The sequence below is a fragment of the Pseudophryne corroboree genome, chromosome 2 (genome assembly GCF_028390025.1).
Source record: "Pseudophryne corroboree isolate aPseCor3 chromosome 2, aPseCor3.hap2, whole genome shotgun sequence".
Lineage (NCBI taxonomy): Eukaryota > Metazoa > Chordata > Amphibia > Anura > Myobatrachidae > Pseudophryne > Pseudophryne corroboree.
In genome coordinates, this window is record NC_086445.1 from 496,658,315 (window position 1) to 496,670,638 (window position 12,324).

Here is a 12,324-nt window from a genome sequence, read left to right on the forward strand (position 1 = left end):
ACTGGGACCCACACTGAGTGGCGTTGACATTTGCATATTGCGGGCAGCCACCCCTTGCCGAACACAGAAACAGTAATATACTATGAGCTCCTGTGTAACACAGCACTTCAACTTTCCATATGAGAAAGTGCATTAAAATACTGTACCAGAGGCTTATGTTGGACTGAATTAGTGGCTTTTTAATCTGAAATACAGAATGTGCCCATAAAGTTCCTAAGTTTATATAATATATACAGCAAATGTGCATTTTAAAAAGGAGATATATATACATATATTACACACACATTTTGATATAGTTCACTTGTGTATGTACAGCGCTCCCTATATGTATTACTTTTCTTGAGGCATTCATTTGAGGTCCAACCACTCAACATTTGGGAGTAGCAGTCCAGAAATAGGGAAATATTATTTACTCCTTTATTCAATAGACAATAGTAAGATTTTACTCACCGGTAAATCTATTTCTCGTAGTCCGTAGTGGATGCTGGGGACTCCGTAAGGACCATGGGGAATAGACGGGCTCCGCAGGAGACTGGGCACTCTATAAGAAAGATTTGGTACGATCTGGTGTGCACTGGCTCCTCCCTCTATGCCCCTCCTCCAGACCTCAGTTAGGATACTGTGCCCGGAAGAGCTGACACAATAAGGAAAGATTTTTTGAATCCCGGGTAAGACTCATACCAGCCACACCAATCACACCGTATAACTCGTGATACTATACCCAGTTAACAGTATGAAATATAACTGAGCCTCTCAACAGATGGCTCAATAATAACCCTTTAGTTAGGCAATAACTATATACAAGTATTGCAGACAATCCGCACTTGGGATGGGCGCCCAGCATCCACTACGGACTACGAGAAATAGATTTACCGGTGAGTAAAATCTTATTTTCTCTAACGTCCTAGTGGATGCTGGGGACTCCGTAAGGACCATGGGGATTATACCAAAGCTCCCAAACGGGCGGGAGAGTGCGGATGACTCTGCAGCACCGAATGAGAGAACTCAAGGTCCTCCTCAGCCAGGGTATCAAATTTGTAGAATTTTGCAAATGTGTTTGCCCCTGACCAAGTAGCAGCTCGGCAAAGTTGTAAAGCCGAGACCCCTCGGGCAGCCGCCCAAGATGAGCCCACCTTCCGCGTGGAATGGGCTTTTACAGATTTAGGCTGCGGTAAGCCTACCGCAGAATGCGCCAGCTGAATAGTGCTACAAATCCAGCGCGCAATATACTGCTTAGAAGCAGGAGCACCTATCTTGTTGGGTGCGTACAGGATAAAAAGCGAGTCAGTCTTTCTAACTCCAGCCGTCCTGGAAACAAAGTTTCAGGGCCCTGACTACATCCAGTAACTTGGAATCCTCCAAGTCCCCAGTAGCCGCAGGCACAACAATAGGTTGGTTCAAGTGAAAAGCAGACACCACCTTAGGGAGAAACTGGGGACGAGTCCTCAATTCTGCCCTATCCATATGAAAAATCAGATAAGGGCTTTTACAAGACAAAGCCGCCAATTCTGACACACTTTGGGGAGACAGAGGGAGAGTATGCCAGCACACAACAGAGCGCTATATATATATATATATATATATATATATATATATATATATATACACACACATACACAGGGATAACCTTATATAAGTGTTTTTCCCCTTATAGCTGCTGTATTGTTATACTGTGCCTAATTAGTGACCCCCTCTCTTTTTTAACCCCTTTCTGTAGTGTAGTAACTGCAGGGGAGAGCCAGGGAGCTTCCCTCCAACGGAGCTGTGAGAGAAAATGGCGCCAGTGTGCTGAGGAGATAGGCTCCGCCCCCTTCTCGGCGGCCTTTTCTCCCGTTTTTCTGTGGAATCTGGCAGGGGTTAAAATTCATCCATATAGCCCTGGGGGCTATATGTGATGCATTTTCGCCAGCCAAGGTGTTTTTATTGCTGCTCAGGGCGCCCCCCCCTAGCGCCCTGCACCCTCAGTGACCGAAGTGCGAAGTGTGCTGAGGAGCAATGGCGCACAGCTGCAGTGCTGTGCGCTACCTTGGTGAAGACAGGATGTCTTCTGCCGCCGATTTTCCGGACCTCTTCTTGCTTCTGGCTCTGTAAGGGGGCCGGCGGCGCGGCTCTGGGACCGAGCTCCGAGGCTGGGCCTGTGTTCGGTCCCTCTGGAGCTAATGGTGTCCAGTAGCCTAAGAAGCCCAATCCACTCTGCACGCAGGTGAGTTCGCTTCTTCTCCCCTTAGTCCCTCGATGCAGTGAGCCTGTTGCCAGCAGGTCTCACTGAAAATAAAAAACCTAAAACTAAACTTTTCACTAAGCAGCTCAGGAGAGCCACCTAGTGTGCACCCTTCTCGGCCGGGCACAAAAATCTAACTGAGGCTTGGAGGAGGGTCATAGGGGGAGGGGCCAGTGCACACCAGGTAGTCCTAAAGCTTTACTTTTGTGCCCAGTCTCCTGCGGAGCCGCTATTCCCCATGGTCCTTACGGAGTTCCCAGCATCCACTAGGACGTCAGAGAAATGGACAGTGCACTTATTTTAGATGCCAGCCGGCAGATCTCCCTCTGTGCATCTCTCATGTATAAGACAGAGTCTTTAATATGCTCTATGGTTAGCAGAATAGTGTCCCTGTCTAGGATGTCAATATTTTCTGACAGGGAATCTGACCACGCAGCGGCAGCACTGCACATCCATGCTGACGCAATAGCAGGTCTAAGTATAATGCCTGAGTGTATATACAGACTTCAGGATAGCCTCCTGCTTTCTATCAGCAGGCTCCTTGAGGGCGGCCGTATCCGGAGACGGTAGTGCCACCTTTTTAGACAAACGTGTGAGCGCTTTATCCACCCTAGGTGGTGTTTCCCAACGTGACCTATCCTCTGGCGGGAAAGGGAACGCCATAAGTAACTTCTTAGAGATTACCAATCTTATCAGGGAAAGCCCACGCTTCTTCACACACTTCATTTAATTCTTCTGATGGGGGAAAGACTACGGGTAGTTTTTTCTCCCCAAACAGAATACCCTTTTTAGTGGTACCTGGGTTTATATCAGAAATGTGTAACACCTCTTTCATTGCTTCAATCATGCAACAAATGGCCTTAGTGGACATTAGACTAGACTCATCGTCATCGACACTGGTGTCAGTATCCGTGTCGACATCCGCGTCTGCCATCTGAGGTAGCGGGCGTTTTAGAGCCCCCAATGGCCTTTGAGACGCCTGGACAGGCACGAGCTGAGAAGCCGGCTGTCCCGCATTTGGCATGTCGTCAAATTTTTTGTGTAAGGAGTCGACGCGTGCACGCAATTCCTTCCATAAGTCCATCCACTCAGGTGTCTGACCCGCAGGGGGTGACATCCCTTCTATATGCAACTGCTCCGCCTCCACCTCATTATCCTCATCAAACACGTCGACACAGCCGTACCGACACACCGCACACACACAGGGAATGCTCTAACAGAGGACAGGACCCACAAAAGCCCTTTGGGGAGACAGAGTGAGAGTATGCCAGCACACACCAGAGCGCTATATAATGCAGGGACTAACTGAATTATGTCCCCTATAGCTGCTGTTATATATACTGCGCCTAAATTTAGTGCCCCCCCCCTCTCTTTTTTACCCTTTTCTGCAGTGTAGACTGCAGGGGAGAGCCAGGGAGCTTCCTTCCAGCGGAGCTGTGAGGGAGAAATGGCGCCAGTGTGCTAAAGGAGATAGCTCCGCCCCTTTTTCGCGGACTATTCTCCCGCTTTTTTCTGGATTCTGGCAGGGGTAATTATCACATATATAGCCTCTGGGGTTATATATTGTGGTATTTTTGCCAGCCAAGGTCTTTTTATTGCTGCTCAGGGCGCCCCCCCCTAGCGCCCTGCACCCTCAGTGACCGGAGTGTGAAGTGTGTATGAGGAGCAATGGCGCTACCTTGGTGAAAACTGATGTCTTCTGCCGCCGATTTTCCGGACCTCTTCTTGCTTCTGGCTCTGTAAGGGGGACGGCGGCGCGACCGAACACCAAGGCCAGTTCCATGCGGTCGGTCCCTCTGGAGCCAATGGTATCCAGTAGCCTAAGAAGCCCAAGCTAGCTGCAAGCAGGTAGGTTCGCTTCTTCTCCCCTTAGTCCCTCGCTGCAGTGAGCCTGTTGCCAGCAGGTCTCACTGTAAAATAAAAAACCTAAATATATACTTTCTTTCTAGAAGCTCAGGAGAGCCCCTAGTGTGCATCCAACCTCGGCCGGGCACAAAATCTAACTGAGGCTTGGAGGAGGGTCATGGTGGGAGGAGCCAGTGCACACCAGGTGACCTTCAGCTTTCTTTAATTGTGCCCAGTCTCCTGCGGAGCCGCTATTCCCCTGGTCCTTACGGAGTTCCCAGCATCCACTAGGACGTCAGAGAAACTATAGGTAGTTTTTTCTCCCCAAACATAATACCCTTCTTTGAGGTACCCGGGTTTATATCAGTAAGGTGTAATACCTCTTTCATTGCCTCAATCATGCCACAAATGGCCCTAGTGGATATTAAATTTGACTCATCGTCGTCGACACTTGCATCAGTATCCGTGTCGACATCTGTGTCTGCCATCTGAGGTAGTGGTCGTTTCAGGGCCCCTGACGGCCTTTGAATCGTCTGGGCAGGCACGAGCTGAGAAGCCGGCTGTCCCGCATTTGGCATGTCGTCAAATTTTTTATGTAAGGAGTCGACACTTGCACGTAATTCCTTCCATAAATCCATCCACTCAGGTGTCTGCCCCGCAGGGGGTGACATCACATTAATAGGCATCTGCTCCGCCTCCACATAAGTCTCCTCATCAAACATGTCGACACAGCCGTACCGACACACCGCGCACACACAGGGAATGCTCTTACAAGGAGACAGGACCCCACAAAAGCCCTTTGGGGAGACAGAGAAAGTATGCCAGCACACACCAGAGCGCTATAATAATACAGGGACTAACTGAATTATGACCCTTTATAGCTGCTTATTATATTAAACTGCGCCCAAATTTAGTGCCCCCCTCTCTTTTTTACCCTTTCCGTAGTGTAGACTGCAGGGGAGAGTCAGGGAGCTTCCTTCCAGCGGAACTGTGAGGGAATAATGGCGCCAGTGTGCTGAGGGAGAAGGTTCCGCCTCTTTTTCGGCTGCCTTTCTCCCGCTTTTTTCTGTAATTCTGGCAGGGGTAATTACCACATATATAGCCTCTGGGACTATATATTGTGGTTATTTTTGCCAGCCAAGGTGATATTATTGCTGCTCAGGGCGCCCCCCCCCCCAGCGCCCTGCACCCTCAGTGACCGGAGTGTGAAGTGTGTATGAGGAGCAATGGCGCACAGCTGCAGTGCTGTGCGCTACCTTGGTGAAGACTGATGTCTTCTGCCGCCGATTTTCCGGACCATCTTCATGCTTCTGGCTCTGTAAGGGGGACGGCGGCGCGGCTCCGGGAACGAACACCAAGGATGAGTCCTGCGGTCGATCCCTCTGGAGCTAATGGTGTCCAGTAGCCTAAGAAGCCCAAGCTAGCTGCAAGCAGGTAGGTTCGCTTCTTCTCCCCTTAGTCCCACGATGCAGTGAGCCTGTTGCCAGCAGGTCTCACTGTAAAATAAAAACCCTAATTTTAAACTTTCTTTCTAGCAGCTCAGGAGAGCTCCTAGTGTGCAACCAGCTCGGGCCGGGCACAGAAATCTAACTGAGGTCTGGAGGAGGGGCATAGAGGGAGGAGCCAGTGCACACCAGATAGTACCAAATCTTTCTTATAGAGTGCCCAGTCTCCTGCGGAGCCCGTCTATTCCCCATGGTCCTTACGGAGTCCCCAGCATCCACTAGGACGTTAGAGAAAAGAATTTACTCACCGGTAATTCTATTTCTCGTAGTCCGTAGTGGATGCTGGGGACTCCGTAAGGACCATGGGGAATAGACGGGCTCCGCAGGAGACTGGGCACTCTATAAGAAAGATTAGGTACTATCTGGTGTGCACTGGCTCCTCCCTCTATGCCCCTCCTCCAGACCTCAGTTAGGGAAACTGTGCCCGGAAGAGCTGACACTACAAGGAAAGGATTTGGAATCCAGGGTAAGACTCATACCAATCACACCGTATAACTTGTGATAACCATACCCAGTTAACAGTATGAACAACAACTGAGCCTCAATCAACGGATGGCTCATAACAATAACCCTTTAGTAAGCAATAACTATATACACGTATTGCAGAAGAAGTCCGCACTTGGGACGGGCGCCCAGCATCCACTACGGACTACGAGAAATAGAATTACCGGTGAGTAAATTCTTATTTTCTCTGACGTCCTAGTAGATGCTGGGGACTCCGTAAGGACCATGGGGATTATACCAAAGCTCCCAAACGGGCGGGAGAGTGCGGACGACTCTGCAGCACCGAATGAGCAAACTCAAGGTCCTCCTCAGCCAGGGTATCAAACTTGTAGAACTTAGCAAATGTGTTTGAACCCGACCAAGTAGCAGCTCGGCAAAGCTGTAAAGCCGAGACCCCTCGGGCAGCCGCCCAAGAAGAGCCCACCTTCCTTGTGGAATGGGCTTTTACTGATTTTGGATGCGGCAATCCAGCCGCAGAGTGAGCCAGCTGAATCGTGCTACAGATCCAGCGAGCAATAGTCTGCTTCGAAGCAGGAGCGCCAACCTTATTGGCTGCATACAGAATAAACAGCGAGTCAGACTTTCTGACTCCCGCCGTTCTGGAAACATACATTTTCAAAGCCCGGACTACGTCCAGCAACTTGGAATCCTCCAAGTCCCTAGTAGCCGCAGGCACCACAATAGTTTGGTTCAAATGAAACGATTATACCACCTTAGGGAGAAATTGGGGACGAGTCCTCAATTCTGCCCTCTCCATATGGAAGATCAGATAGGGGATTTTACATGACAAAGCCACCAAATCTGACACACGCCTAGCCGAAGCTAAGGCCAATAGCATGACCACTTTCCACGTGAGATATTTTAGCTCCACGGTCTTAAGTGGATCAAACCAGTGGGATTTCAGGAAATCCAACACAACGTTAAGATCCCAAGGTGCCACTGGTGGCACAAAAGGAGGCTGAATATGCAGCACTCCCTTCACAAACGTCTGAACCTCAGGCAGTGAAGCCAGTTCTTTTTGAAAGAAAATGGATAGGGCCGAGATCTGAACCTTTATGGACCCTAATTTGAGGCCCATAGTCACACCTGACTGTAGGAAATGCAGAAAACGACCCAACTGGAAGTCCTCTGTAGGGGCCTTCCTGGCCTCACACCAAGCAACATATTTCCACCATATGCGGTGATCATGCTTTGCTGTCACATCCTTCCTAGCTCTTATCAGAGTAGGAATGACTTCATCCGGTATACCCTTTTCCGCTAGGATCCGGCGTTCAACCGCCATGCCGTCAAACGCAGCCGCGGTAAGTCTTGGAACAGACAGGGCCCCTGCTGCAACAGGTCCTGTCTGAGATGCAGAGGCCATGGGTCCTCTGTGACCATCTCTTGAAGTTCTGGGTACCAAGTCCTTCTTGGCCAATCCGGAACAATGAGTATCGTTCTCACTCCTCTTTTTCTTACTATTCTCAGTACCTTGTGTATGAGAGGAAGAGGAGGAAACACATATACCGACTGGAACACCCACGGAGTTACCAGTGCGTCCACAGCTATCGCCTGAGGGTCCCTTGACCTGGCGCAATATTTTTTTAGCTTTTTGTTTAGGCGGGACGCCATCATGTCCACCTGTGGCCGTTCCCACCGATTTGCAATTTGCTCGAAGACTTCTTGATGAAGTCCCCACTCTCCCGGGTGGAGGTCGTACCTGCTGAGGAAGTCTGCTTCCCAGTTGTCCACTCCCGGAATGAACACTGCTGACAGTGCTTGTACGTGATTCTCCGCCCAACGAAGAATCCTTGTGGCTTCCGCCATCGCCACCCTGCTTCTTGTGCCGCCCTGTCGGTTTACATGGGCGACTGCTGTGATGTTGTCTGATTGAATCAGCACTGGTTGGTCTCGAAGCAGGGGCTCCGCTTGACTCAGGGCGTTGTATATGGCCCTTAATTCCAGTATGTTAATGTGCAGACGAGTCTCCTGACTTGACCACAGCCCCTGGAAGTTTCTTCCCTGAGTGACTGCCCCCCATCCGCGGAGGCTTGCATCCGTGGTCACCAGGACCCAGTCCTGTATGCCGAACCTGCGGCCCTCGAGAAGATGAGCACTCTGCAGCCACCACAGAAGAGACACCCTGGCCCTCGGGGACAGGGCGATCAGCCGATGCATCTGAAGATGCGATCCGGACTACTTGTCCAACAGATCCCACTGAAAGATCCTGGCATGGAACCTGCCGAAAGGAATGGCTTAGTATGACGCTACCATCTTTCCCAGGACTCGCGTGCAGTGATGCACCGACACCTGCTTTGGTTTCAGGAGATCCCTGACCATGGTCACTAACTCCTGAGCCTTCTCCTCCGGGAGAAATACCTTCTTCTGTTCTGTGTCCAGAATCATGCCCAGGAAGGGCAGATGCGTCGTAGGAATCAGCTGCGACTTTGGAATATTCAGAATCCAGCCGTGCCGTAGCAACACTTCCTGAGAGTGCGCTACACTGACCAACAACTGCTCTCTGGACCTCGCCTTTATGAGGAGATCGTCCAAGTATGGGATAACTAACTCCTTGCTTCCGGAGGAGTACCATCATCTCCGCCATTACCTTGGTCAAGACTCTCGGTGCCGTGGATAGACCAAACGGCAACGTCTGGAATTGGTAATGACAGTCCTGTACCACAAACCTGAGGTACTCCTGGTGAGGCGGATAAATGGGGACATGCAAGTACGCATCCTTGATGTCCAGAGATACCATAAAATCCCCCTCTTCCATGCTGGCAATGACCGCTCTGAGCGACTCCATTTTGAACTTGAACTTTTTCATGTAAATGTTCAAGGATTTTAAATTTAGAATGGGTCTTACCGAACCGTCCGGTTTCGGTACCACAAACAGTGTGGAATAGTAACCCCTTCCCTGCTGAAGGGGGGGTACCATTATTATCACTTGCTGGAGGTAGCGCTTGTGAATAGCCGTCAGGACTATCTCCCTCCCCGTGGGAGAAGCTGGCAAGGCGGATTTTAGGTAACGGTGAGGGGGCGTCACTTCGAATTCCATCTTGTATCCCTGAGATACAATTTGTATAGCCCAAGGATCCACTTGTGAGCGAACCCACTGGTTGCAGAAAATTCGGAGACGCGCCCCCACCGCTCCTGGCTCCGCCTGTGGAGCCCCAGCGTCATGCGGTGGACTTAGTGGAAGCAGGGGAGGACTTTTGTTCCTGAGAACTGGCTGCATGGTGCAGCTTCTTTCCTCTACTCCTGCCTCTGGCAAGAAAGGATGCACCTCTGACTCTCTTGCTTTTTTGAGAACGAAAGGACTGCATTTGGTAATACAGTGCTTTCTTAGGCTGTGAGGAAACCTGTGGCAAGAAAGTCGACTTTCCAGCTGTCGCTGTGGATACGAGGTCCGAGAGACCGTCCCTAAACAATTCCTCACCCTTATAAGGCAAAACCTCCATGTGTTTTTTTAGAGTCAGCATCCCCTGTCCATTGCAGAGTCCATAAGACCCTCCTGGCAGAAATGGACATTGCATTTTTCGAGAGCCCAGCAGGCAAATATCCCTCTGGGCATCCCGCATATATAAGACGACATCTTTAATATGGCTAAGTGTTAGCAATACGGTATCCCTGTCCAGGGTATCCAACCCCTCTGACAGAGTATCTGTCCATGCTGCAACAGCACTGCACATCCAAGCTGAAGCAATAGCCGGTCTCAGTAGAGTACCAGAGTATGTATACACAGACATCAAGATACCTTCCTGCTTCCTATCCGCAGGTTCCTTTAGGGCGGCCGTATCCTGAGACGGCAGGGCCACTCTTTTAGATAAGCGCGTCAGGGCCTTGTCAACCCTAGGGGAGGATTCCCAGCGTAACCTATCCGTTGGCGGGAAAGGGTACGCCATTAGTATTCTCTTGGGAATCACCACTTTCTTATCAGGGGAAGACCACGCTTCTTCACATAACTCATTTAATTCATGTGACGGGGGAAAAGTCACTGGCTGCTTTTTCTCCCCAAACATATTTACCCTCTTGTCAGGGACAGGGTCAGCCTCTGAAATGTGTAATACATTTTTCATTGCAATAATCATGTGTCGGATGGCCTTAGTCATTTTGGGCTGTAATAGTGCCTCATCCTCGTCGACGCTGGAGTCGGACTCCGTGTCGACATCTGTGTCAACCAACTGAGATAGTGGGCGTTTTTGAGACGCTGACGGCCTCTGAGGCGCCTGGGCAGGCCCGGGTTGAGAGCCCGGCTGTCCCCCGGCAGCAACATAATCAAATCTCTTATGTAATGAGTTTACATTGTCATTTAAGACCTTCCACATATCCATCCAATCAGGTGTCGGCACAGACACCACATTTATCTGCACTTGCTCCGCCTCCACGTAACCCTCCTCATCAAACATGTCGACACAGCCGTACCGGCACACAGCACACACACAGGGAATGCTCTGACTGAGGACAGGACCACACAAGGTCTATGGGGAGACAGAGAGAGTATGCCAGCACACACCACAGCGCTATATACACAGGGATACACACTACCAGAAGTGAATTTTTCCCAATAGCTGCTGTATCAATACACATTTTGCCTAAATTTATGTGCCCCCCTTCTCTTTTTACCCTCTTAGTGCCAGGAGACTGCAGGGGAGAGCCTGGGGAGCGTCCTTCCAGCGGAGCTGTGAAGAGAAATGGCGCTGGTGTGCTGAGGAAGAAGGCCCCGCCCCCTCAGCGGCGGGCTTCTGTCCCACTGTTTCTGACTAAAAAATGGCGGGGGTTTTACACATATACAGTCACAGACTGTATTATGTGTCTTTTTTATGCCAAAGGTATTCTTATTGCTGCCCAGGGCGCCCCCCCCCCCCCAGCACCCTACAGTGACCGGAGTGTGTGGTGTGCAGTGGGAGCAATGGCGCACAGCTGCGGTGCTGTGCGCTACCTTAATGAAGACAGGAGTCTTCAGCCGCCGATTTCATCACCAACTTCTGATCTTCTGGCTCTGCGAGGGGGACGGCGGCGCGGCTCCAGGAACGGACGACCGAGGACCTTTGCCTGTGTTCGAACCCTCTGGAGCTAATGGTGTCCAGTAGCCTAAGAAGCGCAACCTAGCTGTGAACAGGTACGTTTGCTTCTCTCCCCTCGGTCCCACGTAGCAGTGAGTCTGTTGCCAGCAGATCTCACTGAAAATAAAAAAACCTAACATTACTTTCTTTACTAGCAGGCTCAGGAGAGCCCACTAGGTGCATCCAGCTCTGGCCGGGCACAGATTCTAACTGAGGTCTGGAGGAGGGGCATAGAGGGAGGAGCCAGTGCAACCAGATAGTACCTAATCTTTCTTTTAGAGTGCCCAGTCTCCTGCGGAGCCAGTCTATTCCCCATGGTCCTTACGGAGTCCCCAGCATCCACTAGGACGTCAGAGAAAAAAGGTTTCCCATTAGCGCCTTCCCCTTTGTGTTAGTGCTTACTTGTTTGTTACGGTCCTCCCCATTTTAATTCATAATTCAGTGTGGCTGGACACATTTGTTAATCAATGCCTTCATGGCAATTCATAAGTAGAAGAAATCTGACACCTCAGCTGTGACTGCTTTCCCCACGTTTTGATACACTGTCTGAGATAATCTGCTACATTAATGCTATCTAATATAGCTATACACAGCTTTACTTGCTCTTTAATAGCAAGGTGTGCTCTCAGTTACACAACTGATACAGTATCTATATGACATGAAATAATTTATCACAAACTTCTATGGGACGGGACCATATTACTATTTTTTTCTTTGCGAACCTTGTTACTAAGTACAGACTAGACGATACATACTGTAACTGTTTAATGCAGGGTAATAAGGAATCTGTTTGTCTTTCATTCTCCATAGATACTACTAAAAGTAATCTTAGCAGTACTAATCGAGTGGCCCCACAATTTTTTTTTGTCTTTTATTATGTTCCGCCTAAACTGTAGGGGAGCATCACCACATACATATCTTTGAATTATTGTGTGGGAATGCATTACCCAATGAAAGTAAGTGTAGTTGATATTATACTATTTTGAACCTGTGTAAGGTACTACACCCTTACTGTCATTTAATAACTAATAAGAGGCAGGGGTATGAAAGTGTCAGTGGTACTTACATTAGTCTCCACACCAATGCAAGAATGCACAGATATAAGGGGTGCTCAAGCCCCCACAGCACTGGCGTCTAGGATTACACTAACTGTATGCCATGACCTTTCATGTCACCAGAAGACATTACAATCACCTTGGCCCAC

The 12,324-nt window shown here is 49.7% G+C and overlaps 1 protein-coding gene across 1 annotated transcript in view; it reads right to left on the reverse strand.

Moving 5' to 3' along the window:
• MDH2 (malate dehydrogenase 2) overlaps positions 1 to 12,324 on the reverse strand; it is a 48,185-nt gene that overhangs the window by 35,060 nt on the left and 801 nt on the right. The gene's annotated exons all lie outside the window — the stretch shown is intronic.